Below are 15,524 nucleotides of genomic sequence, written 5' to 3' on the forward strand. Positions count from 1 at the left end.
GATTGATATAATGAATTTATTTGACTAGTAAACCCCTGTACAATAAAAGTTGTATATCTGCATTATATTTAATGCTAATAACTCTGAAGACATATCTATTTTAATTAAACCAAACTTATTATTTATTTAACAAAGATTATCCCAGATCATGTGAACTTGAAAAATGTGTGAGTTAGTTTCTGTATTTCTGAGTTTTAGGAATACTTAATTCATAAACACTTATTTTTAAGCCAATTAAATAGAGCTCCTTTACAAATTAATTTTGGCAATACCGTCTAGAAGTAGAGAGAAAAAAGTCACATATACGTAACGTACATCCATGGACATACATAAACACACAGACAGATGTGAACAGAGAACCTTATAGCTTCTGTTCTAAAATTTTAGTCATCAGGTACAACAATATATAACTCACTAGTTTGTAAATAAATAACAGTTGAATCCAAAGTGGCCGACAGAACAAGTTAAGGTTACCTAGCACTGATCACTGTGATAGAAGGGTGGGCACAGCGCCAGGCAGTAAATATCCAAGTGAGGACAGGAAGGGCCTTAGTATAAATGTTGGTCACTCTAGAGGACTTCTCATCTCCTTCTTCTTCCTCACCAGAGATCTTGATAGTCCTCTTGGCTTTTTCCTTGGTGGCTGGGACATCTTGAGAGGCATGCTTCTAGGTCTGCCCGGTTCAGGGGAAAGCTGAGAGGGCTCAGACTCTGTGCTGTCTCAGAGAAAACAAGCATACAGCCCAGATGAATCTTTAAGCAAGTTATGTATTCTAAGGTCTTTAGAGATACTGGTCAGTGGATACATTTTGGCAGCTGTGAGTAACAATTCAGAGTCTTCCTGATTCATTAAATCTTTAAGAAAGGTTTGAATTTCAGTTAGGGTATAATTTCTGCTCTCAGTTTGTACTTCTTGATTTTCTCCTGTTACCTTAATCTTACATGCTGTTACTGGAAAAAATTTGTGGATGACGTCCCTGTGAGTCCTCTTCGTAGGTGGCCGCTTTCCTCTCCATGGTTTCTTAATCTACCTCTCCGGGAGTGGGGTCTGCCTCTACTAGCTCAAAATGCAGAGGGTCTGTGGGAAAAGCCCTTAGGCTACTGGAGCATGATATTAGAGCCTTGGCACGTTGTATGTCATGGCACCGAGCCACGCCCAGGAGGCTTCCGTTTATTAGGAGTTTTACATTTATCGAGGAGCTGGTGTACCTCCTTGGGGTTCTTAGGAGGTGCTGGCATGTTCAGGACATTTATATTTGTTCATTAATTTTTTAGCAACATTGTGCCAAAGATTGGACCCATGCTATCTACTTGGGTCGAGGGGGCCAAGAGCTATAGCAGCAAGCGAAGCAGTGACACAGGGACTATAGGCCTCTTTTGTATTTTCCCTCTGGTGGTGCCCTTGGTTTCCACTTGCAAGGCTATTTCGCTCTTCTGTGATAGGACACATAGTGTGGACATGACTTACCCACTCAGCGGTGACAGGCAGAGGTCTCCTGTCCTCCTCACCTATGGGAATCTTTTCCTCATTCCTTTATCCCAGAACCTCTCCTTGGGTAGTGACAGTAGCCTTGCAATCCTATCCACCCTCCTTAGTTCTCCTTGGCCTTGAGGTGTGGAGGACCCTTATGCACATTAATAGTCACTTGAGACCTTTATAATTAGTGGTCTAATCCTCTTGTTAGACCCTCTGGAGAGATCCTTGGGTTATTATGGCAGCCGTGACCTTTTGGAGTGGATACCCTAGGCAACACACGACAGAGGCAATATGGGAAAGCACATAGCAATGTTACAGACGGCCAGCAAGCTGTGCTCCTTTTTCAGATGGTGTTACCCATCAGAATTTGGCGGTTAGTAAGCGAGTTGCAGGTTAAAGGCATTCCCTTTAGCTAATTGCAAGGGCAATTATGCAATCCTGCCTACTACACCAATTGTTGGGGACCGGTCTCAACACAAGTTTATTACATGTCCTGGAGCGTACAAGGCATGCTAGGAGAGCACACAGCGAGGTTGCTGAGGGCGGAGGGAGAGACAGAGAGCAAGAGAGAGCATGGGCCTGGGGTTCTGCTTCTACTGAGGCTGAAGTTGAGTGTCTAGGGTTTCATGGACTCACTCTTTATGGGCAAATTAAAAACATAAGAGTGGAATTTTAAAGCATGGGAAGAGAGAAAAAGAAAGGGAAAAATCCCCCAGGCGGCCCAATGGCCAGTTATCTAAACCAAGCAGAATCTCTAAAACAGGAGCCTCATGGTGGGGTGGGACCCATCCTGGCTCTTTATCTAGTCATGTTGCCGGCAATGTGTTTATTCCAGATAGCCTTCCTTGAAACAGATACCTCTTTGAAGTTGATGTTTCATCAGTCAAAGCTCAAGTCAGGCACTTGCTTTACTAAAAGAAATGCCAACCGTCAGGGCTCACGTTACAGAGAGATTGTATGTATTAGACAGAACAGGGGAGTGTAACAGTTAAGGTGCAGTTGCCTGAAGCTTTGTTCCCCAGGCCTTTGATCTCACCGGGGACTTCTTTTCACCTCAAGGATGTTGTATATTAAGTGACCGCTGAAAGTCAGGCACTTGATCCATTACCGCCAATGTGAAGTAGGTACATAGTTTTATCCCCACTTTACAGATGGTAGTGCTAAAGCTCAGAGCAGTTACACAGCTATTACACGGTCAAGCTCAAACTGAAATCCAAGTTTGTTCAAAGGCTTCCAGGGCTGTGCTCCCTACTCAACTCCCAACTGCCTCCAGTGCAGACCCCAGCTATTTGGATAGTGTTCGGTTCAGTAAGATGGGTTTTACACTAGAGGGAAATGTGTTTATGTCATTTCTTACTTATTTGCAATTAATTGCTATTTGCTTTTCTAAAATATTTTCTGCAGTGTGATTGCCTTATTTCCGAGAGGGCTAATTAAGCATTGTACACCTTTCTTGTTTTACACTTCAGTGATGGAGAGTTTTATTTTGTTGTCTAAGAGCTAATATTAATACTTCTAATAATTTCTATCTACCACGGAAGCAAATAAACCACACTCTGGATTCATATATAAAAAAGGAAGAATAGAGGTGGGATACTAAAGATGTGTTTGATCAAAACGTGTCCGCTTCTGGCACAGCTGATCCAATTAATCTCTCCTCATCTAGACAGATGTAGTGCCCTGGGGGTGGAAATGGATGGTTTATTAATGGCACTAAGTCACTGAGACTCTGCAGTTGGAAACTGAAGGAGGGGGACGGATGGCTGAGGGCTCCAACCACAACCAGAGCAGGGCTGCAGGGCATATGATGGACCTATCCTAGAAACCATGGAATAAAGAAGTTTATTTCTGTTTGATACAATTCCTGACAGATCGATAAGTACAAAGGCATTCAAACTTGGTGTCCAACCCCGCCCCCCCCTTCTCTTTAACACTACAGATTGTGAGGCTAGTCGGGCATCTGGTGTTTGTTAGTTGGCTGCGTTGCATCATCCTTATGATTGCTGGGGAACATCTCCTAGCCTTCGAGTGATTGGAGAGAAGATTACGGAGCACAAACTGGCCTCATCCGGTTTACATCTTCATTACTGCGCTTCTCACATACATGCTTACATCTGGAAAAAATCTCCAGGTAAAACTCTTGGGCTCTTTTTCTAAAGAGTAACTGTAATTATTAGGGCTATACCCAAATTCAACTTAGAATAGGTATGTGGCTGAACTTCAGCCAAAATCCTGTGCCTGTCTAAAAGAAATTTTTCTTTTTTTTTTTTTACATCTAATTACATAGGAGGGGGCTTTTACCCACACATGGCCAGTGGGGTTCCTGATTCTCTCTACACCCAAGGCTTCTCAGAGAAAAGGCAGAGAGATTTTAAGGAAAAAACTTAAAGATCTCCTTGAATCTCCCTCTGACTTTTTTCCCCAGTACCAAATCCCAGAATTCTAATGTGTATGGTAAGTCAAGGCAAAATTTTACAAATGGCAAGTCTTTTCCCCACTAGGTACTATCACAAACTTTATCTGACCAAGTAACAGCATTAAAAAAAAATTTTATTTCTCCTGTTGCCCGCTATCCCTTTGTACAGGGTTCATCCATTCAACACACATTTATTGATGACTTACTGGGGTGCCAAGTACTGTGTAAGGCACAGGAAACCTAACTGAGGAATGCTCGCAGTTAGTTGGAAAAACAGACACACAGCAAATTACGCAATACTGGAATGTTGCCTAGGGTTATGCAGAAGTGTGACCAAAACATTATGAGAACTCAGCTGGCAGAAGAATTAATTTTCCTGTAGGAAACGGAGATAGCAGAGAGGGTGGCAGTCAAAGAAGTCTTCATTTAGAGATGAAACGTAATCTGGGTTTTGAAGAATATGTGACATTTCACATAGATGAGAATAAAACAAGATAGTTCAGAGAAACAAGAGGGAATGGAGCAGTTAGCAAGGGACTTGTATGAGTTGTAATTTTTTCAAATATACTTCAAGTTACTTTGATAAGGAGTAGTGGTTGTCCAAGGTCACCTTATGATGCAATGCTTTTTCATTTGCTTTCCCTCTCTTTTTCAAGACATTTATCTTCAGTAAAAAAAAAGAAGATAGAGACAGAGAGAGAGATAGACAGATGGAGAGACAGAGAGAAAGAGACAGAGACAGGGACAGAGAGACAGAGACAGAGAGAGACAGAGAAAGAGAGAGGAGAGAGAGAGACAGCTAAAAGAAGGAGGATCAGAAGGAGAATTTTAGAAAGAGTCTGAGCAGTTATTTCTGCATTCTCTATGTCCAGTACATCTAAGGAGAAAGCAGCCTCTGAAAAGTCTTTCATTTCTGCTTCCACCTCTGTTCTAATCCCTCTGCTCATCAGGATCACTGCAACAGTTGCCAAACTAGTTTCCTGTTTCCAGGCTCCCTCCCTTCCTTCCAGCCACCAAATGCAGCCGGTGATCTTTTGAAAGCATAAATCTGTTCATCTGGCTGCATCCACTCTAGGATGTGGTGCCTACAAAGGCCATTCACAATCTGACTATAAGTTGCCCGGTCCAACCTCATCTTTCACCTCCACTTCCTCACCCCACCCCCAGCCACTGTAGACTCCTTGCCATATTTTTGCATGGCACGTACATACTTTCTGCCTGAAATGTCCTCCCTGCCTTTTCTGAGTGGTCATCTTTCAAATCTAGGCATGGCTTCTCCCTTATGAAGTATATCTCCAATTTCCTTTCCTCCCACAAGTAGATTCCCATTACCATTTGTCTGTGCAGTTAGCTCGCCTTGTGTAATTGTCTCCCTCACCAGATTTGGTGCTCCTCTTGAGGACAGGCACCTGAATTAAGTCATCATAGAGGTTCCAATATCTGGAACAAAAGGTAGTGAGAATCAACACTAAGCAAAACAGGTGATGATATTTACTTCCACTTCTCTTCTCTTTCGCTTTCTTTCCTTGCCCCATCTTTTCTTCCAACATTCCACCCATATCTGTCCTCTGGGCAATGTCCATGTTCCCAACATTCTTTCTCCTTCACAATCCTTCTAGGAGCTTAAGCTGATAGACTAACAACTACTGCCCATTACCAGCATTCACTAGAGGATAGACTCAGTGTGAAAATTCACGATCTCATTTGATCTTCCAGGTCATATAGAAGTCACAGACTGTAGGCCGAAGGTGTGTTTTCTTTGCCTACAGCTAAAAAACATATTTTCACCAAAACTAAAAAAATCAGATCACATATGAAAATCCAAATTTCTATATTCTTTTGACTAAAGGGAAAACCTGGTGGTTCCGGGTTGTTATCAGATAGTGCCGAGCAATGGCAGAGTACTTGAGGTGAGAGTGACATTTCCAGTTACAAGCCTCATCACTTCCTGTGGGCTCTCATTTATCTTCATATGTGTGCTGTCTTATTGTTTGATTGTTTCTTAGACAAATGTTTTCTGTATTCCTGTTCCTGCCAAAATGGGAAAATAAAATATAGACTATGGAGGCCACGTGACTTTTTTTTAAACCTACCTATTTCCTGTAGATGTTTGGTTTATGACCTTTGTGGTAGGTAACATTATTATCTTGATTCGACAAAAGAGTAAACCGAAACACAGGGGGGTTAAATAAGTTCACCATGATTATGTATCTAGAAAGTGTCAGGGCAAAGACAGGGCCATTTAACTCTAAGGCTCACGCTCTCAGATTGGGAGTTTTTGATACTGCGGCTTTAGAAATAAAAAATTCTTGAGCATGTATACCTACTATATACATTTACTTTTAATTATAGTATTCATCATCATGGTAATATAGTATGCACATTCTAAATATATATATAGACTGAAAATTTTAAGAGATGATTTTAAAAAATTTAAAATACAAATACACAAGAAATTTAAATATTATTTTAGTGGTACTGAAATATTTTTGTCTGTACTAAAATATTAAGATTTTAAGTAATATTTTTAGAGAAAGCAGTGTGATTTGAATACATCATTATTTTTTAAAGTCTGGTTTTAACAGTTTGTGAAAACAGTCTTTGAAGGTCTGGATCTAAATCTGATTTATTTTAATGCTTGCTTAAGAGGTCGACGTACTAAAAACTACATTCCACAAAGACATCCTTGAGGAAAGGTGCATCATGGGCTCAATTATGGCTCCTGATACTCATTTTTTAATCTCAACCACTGATGCACAAAAGTGTGAAATTTTGGTTAGTGGTTCTTCATGTTCCCAGATATCATTAAGATATTATTGCAAATTATTCAGATATTAAAAAATATTTAGCAGATGTGAAAATTCATTGAACAGGGCTAAAAAAAGATTTAAAATTCTGGTCCTAAGTTTTCTAAGCATTCAGACATGGAAGATTCTTTAAGGTAAGGCACGTACTTCTTTTTTGGCAATAAAAATCACACAAAAATGGAAACAGTTACAGTTAAATCCCATTTTCAAAATATTCCCTCCAACCGAAATTTCTTTTAAAAGATGTTGTTGAGATGTCACTTTTACCTGAAAGGAACGCATTGAGTTTATTTTTCAAAGATAATTGTTAGTAGCATACTACTAATATACTTGTCATCACAAAAAATTTTGGAAAATTTGGAACTTGAAAATAAAACTCATCTTTAAAACTGATAAGCCTTCCATGAAAGTATAAAATATTTTCATAGCTATTATCTATCTCATTACAAAGTATTACAAAGATTGACCGTATTTCTGTGTCTTATTTTTATAAAATTACCCACACCAATGGCATACTGTAGCACTTCTGGCTTCAGTTTCTAGTGAGAAGGCTTGTCTGTGCATAAATAGTGAAGGGGATGACTTTTATGTATAGTGCTCTTTCTGTAATTCTCTAGTCAAAGCCGCCATGGCCTGGGTGATAACACAGAGTTTGCCATTAAACGTTATGTTTATTAAATCAGTTATTTCCATTTTTTTGGCTCATAAAAAAGTAGTTCTTCATTATTAGAACAAGAATCTAGCAAATATCATAAGCTGAGATGGGATAGCCGCACCTACACTTGAATGCAACTACAAAGTATACCTCCACACTGCATATTTGTTCTATATAACTCCTTTCTTCACATTTTCAGCATGTTTTCTCTGCATCTCCCAATGGCATTTACTTTCTATAAATACGTTTTTATTTGCTACCATCTTTTTTTTTCATAATCCTTTGATATTTTCATCAGGGCAGGAAAAACAATTGGTATGTGGTCTGTTATAGTTTACTAAGCATGAATCATTACGTTTATTGAAAGCTGACTAGTGCATTGAGTATTATGTGATGCTAAACATCGAAAAAAGTTCTAAAGTTTGTTTTCATGTTCTGAGCACTTGGTAACTAAATGTTAAAATCACCGTGATAGTCTCATATTATCAGCTGCTAATAACTCAAGGCACAATATATACTAAGAGCAAGTACATTATTAAAGCAGTGGGTATAAATTGATATTTCACATAAAGTAGTGCATTGAGTATTATGTAATGCTAAACATCGAAAAAAGTTCTAAAGTTTGTTTTCATGTTCTGAGCACTTGGTAACTAAATGTTAAAATCACCGTGATAGTCTCATATTATCAGCTGCTAATAACTCAAGGCACAATATATACTAAGAGCAAGTACATTATTAAAGCAGTGGGTATAAATTGATATTTCACATACTCCTCCTAATCACTTCACACTTTCTGCTGACTCTTTGGTGGATTTCATCGTTGCTTATACCTCATAACATGGCTCACACAGAGCTCTGATCAGAAGTAGCATCTCTGTCTTTTACTTGTGGCTCATTTGGGCTTACATTTTTATTATCTTCAGTCTGTACTTCAGTGGTAGATATTTCTTAAGACACTTTTCAGTACTCTGAGGTTTCATTTTCTTAACTATAGATTACTCATCAATCTTCGTGAGCAGGCATGAATGCAGGTGCCTCCAGTCAACGATGGAGGTGAAGACCTCCCACTTTTCCCTTGGCATTGTGTGTGCCATGTAACCACTGGTCCCGTGAACTGTGTGAAGGCACTGCACCAATCTCTAAAACAGACACAGGTGGCCCTTACTTTGCATGGTAGTGTGAGACTCCAAAAATTGCCACGCACTATTGAACCACTCAAAGCGATCTTAATAATCTATTGGAAAAGTTCCAGTTGGTCTGTGCCTCTTAAAAATTTTGGTTAAAACACTGAAAAGTCTCTTGCGGTCTGTGGTAAATGTATGGGTAAATGAGAAAAGGTTAAACAAATACTTATTTAGTATGCTGTAATTTAAAAGATTGCAAATATTGAAAATGAATATTTTATTTCTCTGCATAAAAACTAATTAAGAGTTTGAATAGTGTTTGCCTTCTTCTCACTGTTTAACTTAACATTCGAAGAGAAGATCTTTTCTATGCCATGGCAACACACGTCTTACGTGACCTGTCCATAGCCAGCTGGAGGGTCGGCTGGTGACTGACTGTTCTAACATGGCTGCTGGAACAACTTGGTTCTCCTCCAGAAGTCTCTGATATCCCTTCAATTGGCTGTTCTTCTCATGGTGGTGACAAGGGTTTAAGAGAGAAAGGAGTCATGTACAAGTGCTTTTTCAAACCTCTGTATGTGTCATTAGTTACTGTCCCTCTGGCAAAAGCAAGTTACATGACCATACCTAGAGCTTATGTGGGCAGGCTCTACCAAAAGGGATGGATATAGGGAGACATGAAAAATGAAAGCCATTGATAGAGTCAATCAAGTCCAATAGGGGACACAGTAAGTCCTGGCCATCCTATTTCCCAGTCATCATTTTAAGAAAGTTCCTTAATACCCCCGAACCTCAATTACTTCATTGTGACTTCTCCTATGATAAAATTCTTAAACTATCTTTTAAAGAAATACATGAACAAATTTAAAAAGCAAAACAGTGCTCTAAAAGACATAATAATAATAAAATAACAATAACAAAAGAGCCCTTGACCCTTCTTCCCATTCCATTCTGTTCCCCAGACACAGTCCCTTTTAATCCTTCTGGTTTTTTTTTTTTTTTTTACATTTTATCTGTGTTTTGGAATAATATTACATGTTGCCATTCTATTTATTAATTTTAGACATCTACTGACTTACTATTTTAACTCTCTTCTAACTCTCTTTTTTCATCCCCTCATTCATTCAACATAGTTGTCATGATTTTTGGTTATGTCCACATTTAAGGTCTTTATTATTATAACAATGAAAATAATTGTTTGCTATTGAGCCAAGTAGTGTAATATTATTACAGTTCTTTCTCAGGTTTTCCTTGGAGTTAATCATTGTCCCATGTTTTCACTTGTTCATTTATTTACTTTCTTCCTTGACTCTAGTTAAGCCTTTCTACACCTTCTAATCACTTGGTAAAATAACTTTCAAAACAATTTTCCACTTTCTCAAAAATGTCAGATAATACATGAGTTATGTTTTATTCCTAGAAATATCCATGCTGGAGTTGATCACACACACACACACACACACGTATGCACACCCCTCTAAAATTCTCTGTTCCGGTTTGGACTGCTTGCTCTCTAGATATTTTGCACTGGATCTTTACTTTGTCATCATCTTGAGGATTCCTGTCACCTTTTTTCTGTGCTGGTTCCTTCGTTACTGGATCCCTTCATTTATCTCCTCATTTTGATACAGCAGATCTTTTCTGGTTTCCTATGAAAGGCCGCATGCAAGGTTAAACTTTTGAGACTTGGTATGTTTCAAAATGACTCTGCTCTCACACTTTATTAATATTTTGGCAGAGTTTGCAATTCAAGGTGAGAATCATTTCCCCTTCAAACGTGGAGGCTGTATTTGCCCTATCTACTCCTGTTTTCCAGAGTTGCTGTTGAGATAGCAGTAGAGATGCTGATTCTTTGGACGTGAGCATTTCTTTGTCACTAGAGTTTGGGAAAGATAATATGCCCCAGTGAAGGTCTTTTCTCATTCATTTTGCTGGGCATTTGGTGGGTCTTTTCAATCTAGAGCTGTGTATCCTTCCACTCTGAGAAATTTTCTCATTATTCTTTTGCTCTTATCCCCTTATCCCTTGTTTTATTTCTTCTTTTTCTTTTTGTAATTTCTATTAGTCAGATGTTGCACTCTTGAATTGATTTAATTAATTTATTTTTCTTCTATCATTCATCATTTTATCTTTTGTTCTCCTTTCTAGGAATTCTTTTCCCCCCAACATTTCTTTACAACCATTTTACTGAATCATCTTTCCTTTCATATATATACATGTATATTTCCTTTCATATATATATAATATATATAATATGTGTGTGTGTGTGTGTATATATATATATATATATATATATATATATATATATTCCATTTCATTTCATTTCCTAAGGCTTTTATTCTCTGCTTGGTTTGTTTTTACAGCATTCTTTTCTTGTACTTCTCTCTTTTTTTTAAAAATCAATATCTTCTAATTTCTCTAAGGAAAAAAATTTCTCTAAGAAAATCAGTCATAATTTAAAAATATTTTACTCCTACATTCTGCATGTGTTTCTTTGAGTTCTTTTTTTCTATTTGTGTTGGCCTGTCTTCTATGAGGAGGTTTTCCTCAAGATCCTGCTCATCCTTGGCTGTTCAGGACTAGTAAGAGTGAAACATTGAACTGTAGATGGTGCCTGAAGGGGGTTTGCTGCCTCATGAGTTTTCTGGTAGGACTTGGTTGTCCTTTTTTTTTTTTTTTACCCCCCCTTATAGGACCCCACATGTTTGATTGTTTTTACTTTGATAGAAGTATAATTGATATAAACACTCTGGAAAATTTGTATATTTTTTCTTTATGGTGAGGTGGCTTTTCTGGAGAAAGGTCAACCAATCTCTTTCTGAATCTAGAGTTTGTCTGGTGCAATTGCTCTAGAATGTACTCTTGCCTGCATCGGTAGAGATGGAGGTAGGAGAAATCACCTGGCTACAGCAGGTGGGGAGGAGGATTTGGGAGTCTAACTTTCACTATATAGACATCAATAAATTGTACTTTATAAGGTAATAGTTAATACAAACACACAATGTAATACATTTGTAAGTTTTGGAGTATAATATTAAAATGAACACCCATTTACCCATCACCCTATTTAAGAGTTGGAGCAATACCTTTGAATTTTATCTGCACTCTTCCCCTCTCCTTTTCCCCTTCCTGATCTGAGTGGTAACTCCAAGTCTGAATTTTGTATTTGTTTTCATTTTATTTAAAAAATAATTGTATTACATGTTTAAGTAACCACAAACAACATATTGTCTAGCTTTGCTTAATTTCGTGCTTCATAAAAAATGTATCATGCTGTACATTGTCCTCTGTGACTTTTCATTTTTCACTCAATATTTTTCTGATTAATTCATCTTGCTTATAACCATATTTCATTCATTTTATTGCTGTGTACTATTCCTTTGTGTAGTATACTACAATTTTTAAAGTTGATTTTTCTGTAAATGGACATTTGGATTGTTTTCGGTTTTTTGTTATGACATACAATGTTGTATAAAACTTTTTTTTTTTTTTACATATTTCCTGGTATACATGTGTGTATGAGTTTTTCATTGTTGTCATAAAAAGTTACCATAAATTTAGTGCTTATAACAACAAATTTATTACCTTATAGTTTTGTAGTTCAGAAGTCCAATATAGTTTCACTGGGCTAAGATCAAGGTGTTGATAGGGCTGTATTTCATTCTGGAGGTTCTAAGGGAGAATTTGTTTTCTGGTCTTTTCCAGCTCCTAGTAGCCTCTCTTTTGTACCCGTACATCCTTCTTTTAGAACCAGCAACCTGACATCAAATTCTTCTCAGAGGCCATTTCTCTGATCACAGCTTCTGGGAAAAGTTGACAGTGCTTAAGGATTCATGTGATTATGATGGGCTCATCCAGATAATCTCTCTCAACGTCCTTAACATTAACTACATCTGCAAAGTCCCTTTTGCCATCTAAGGTAGCATATTCACAGGTCCTGGGAATTAAGACATGTGGACATTTTGGGAGAGGGGTCATTATTTATGTACCACAATGTGCAAGAACTTCTCTAAGGTGTATCCCTAGGAATGAAATTGCTGGATCATAGCTTACAAACATTTTCCATTTCAAAAGAAAATGTCAAAATCGTTTTCCAAAATGGTTGTACTGATTTATACTTCCATTAGCAATATGTGGAAATCCTGTTTTTTTGTCAACACTTTGTGTGATTTGACTTTTTTTTTTTTTTTTTTTGCCAATCTAGTATGTAAGTCAACACAGGTTTAAGCTGAAGTTCCCTCATTACTAATAATGCAGAGCCTTGTTTCCTGGGTGATTACTATGTATTCCTTCTATGAAAAAGGCTTATCCATGATGTTTGGCCATTTTTCTATTGACCATCTTTTAAAAACAATTTAGTTATAGGTATTCTTTCTGCATTTTGGATATTAATCTTCATTCTTTTACACATGTGACAATCTTCCTCCCATTTGGTGCTTATTGTTTCACTTTCTTTATGGTGAATTTTATAGTTTGTCTCTGGTAAACAATAATTCTTAACTTTAATGTAGTCAAATTTATCAATTTTTTCTTCCATGGTTACCACTTTTTTTTTTCTTATTTTTCTGTATAGGAAAGGTTTCCCACAACATGATTAAACATCATAATGTTAGCGGAAATCTTTGTTTTGTTCCTGATTTTAAGAAAAATCATTCTTTTCACTTCTAAGAAGGCTGTTGTAATAGGTTTTGGAGATTATCAAGGTAAGGATTTTCCCATCTATTCTTTGTTTAGTAACAGTTTTTATTATGAATTGGTGTTGAATTGTATTCAATACATTTCTACAGCTGATAAAATTATGGTATCATTTTTAGTTTTTAATGTGTTATTTTGGCAGTTTACAAGTATAAGTTTTCTAGTTTTCTTATGTTTTGAAATAAACACAGCTTGGCAGAATTGGTTCCTCAGTTTTTTGGGTGAGATCTTGGCAACTGCATTATGAATGGGAGTACCCTGTAATTTTTCCTTTTCATTCTGCCTTAGCCGGTTCTGGCATTACAGTATACATATCCTATACAATTAGTTACGGTATTTTCTCTTCGGTTCTCCAGAAGAATTTGTATTATATTGGAATGATTTGTTGTTGGGTAGTTTGGTAGAATTCACCTGTAACAACATTTGGGCCAATGTTTTCTTTGTGGGATTATTTTAACTACTAATTTTATTTTTTCAATGGTTATAACACCCTTCAGACTTACTAGTTTTTCTTGATTTCATTTTTATCAGCCTTAATGTTTCTAAGATTTTGTTCATTGTGACTGTTTTAAAATTTATAGTCATAATATTTATAATATTTACTATTTTTAATATCGGCCATGTCTGTATTTAAGTACCCCTTTCATTTCTATTATATTTTAATTGTGCCTTCTTTTTTTCTTGACTACGATAACCAAAAATTTGTCTATTTTATTCTATTTTTTGAAACAACCGTGTTTTAGTTTTGGTGATCCTCTGTATTGTATCTTTGTTTTCTATTTACTACATCCCTGCTCTTTTGTATTATCTCTTTCACTCTGCTTTATCTGTTTTTTTTCCCAATGACTTTAATCAATGCTTAACTTATTAATTGTCCTTCTTCTTTTCTACTACAAGAATTTAATATAACTTCCCCCCAAATAGTATTTTATTTGTAGCCTACAAATTTTGTCTTTATATGTAATAAGTTCATTATCATTCACTTTTATTAAAAAAAGTCTTCCTTTATGATTGCCTCTTTGATTTATGAATTTTTTAAGAGTGATTTCTCATTTATATTTCTTCTTCTTATTTTAATTTTAATTTAATTGTGGTCAGAAAACAAAGCATGTGTGATAGTTATTCTTTAAAATTTGCCAAGGTGTGTTTTGTACCTTAGACCATGGTCAATTTTTATAAATGTTCCATGTGTGCCTGAGAAAAACATATATACTCTAATTGCTAATTCTGTTATATAGTATTTATTAATTGCATTATTTAATACTTGTATATCTTCACTAATTTTTTTTTGTTTGCTTAACCTACAATAATTGACAGAAATAGTTTGAAAACTCTCAGTGCAATTGTAGATTTGTCAGTATCCCCCTGTAGTTCTATCTTTTTGAATTTTGTATATTTTGAGGCTAATTTCTGGTGGTACAAATTTAGAACAATTATTTCTGCCAGGTGAATTAAATATTATTGATATGTAGTGATCCTTTTTATCCCAAATAATGGTTTTGATTAGTATCTATTTTGTTTGGTAAAAAATATAGCAACTCCACCTTTTATTGTTTAGTATATATATATTTTAAATTTACTTTTCATATTTAAACTTGCCATTACCATATATTTTAGTGGATTTCTTTTAAACAGTATATAGTGGATTTTTTAAAAATTCCAGCTTCACAGTCTCTTTTAATTGATTAGTTTCATATATACATATTTTAGAATTATTGCTATATTTGGATTTGTTTATATCATCTTACTTTATTCTTTCTACTTTTTCTTCTTATTTTGTGCTCTTTTGTTCTCTTTAAATTGATTATTGCTGTTTATTTTTCTACTTTTTTTCTTAGTTTGGAAGTCATATTCTCTTTTTAAAGAAAATGTTACCCTCGGAATTTACCATGCATATTTAACTTAACAATATCTAAATTTTTCATTATCTGAATAACTGAACAACTTTAATCGACTTTAACACTGATCATCCACCTCTCAACTTGGACAATCTTGTTATATAATTTTAATCTGTCACTTTGTTCATCTTACAAAATAAAGATCATTATTTTTATACTAACTATACATAGTGATAATGATGCTTATATGTTTACCAATTTAGTTGCTCACAATTCTCTTTGCTTTCCCTTTTTGTTTTTTTCTGAAGCAATTTTTTTTTTTTTTATTCCTAATGTTCCTAAACTCCAGAAGTTTCTTTGGTCAATGTGTTTTAAAGAGAAATCTGTCTCTTCTTGGTTTATCTAAAAAACCTTTTTTAAAAATTTGATAGTTATTTTCTCTCAGCCCTTTGAACATATTATTTACTCTTTTTTTTTACTTTTTTTTAAAAAAAAAGTACTTCTAATTTTTA

This window comes from Pteropus alecto, unplaced genomic scaffold (assembly GCF_000325575.1).
Source record: "Pteropus alecto unplaced genomic scaffold, ASM32557v1 scaffold76, whole genome shotgun sequence".
NCBI lineage: Eukaryota > Metazoa > Chordata > Mammalia > Chiroptera > Pteropodidae > Pteropus > Pteropus alecto.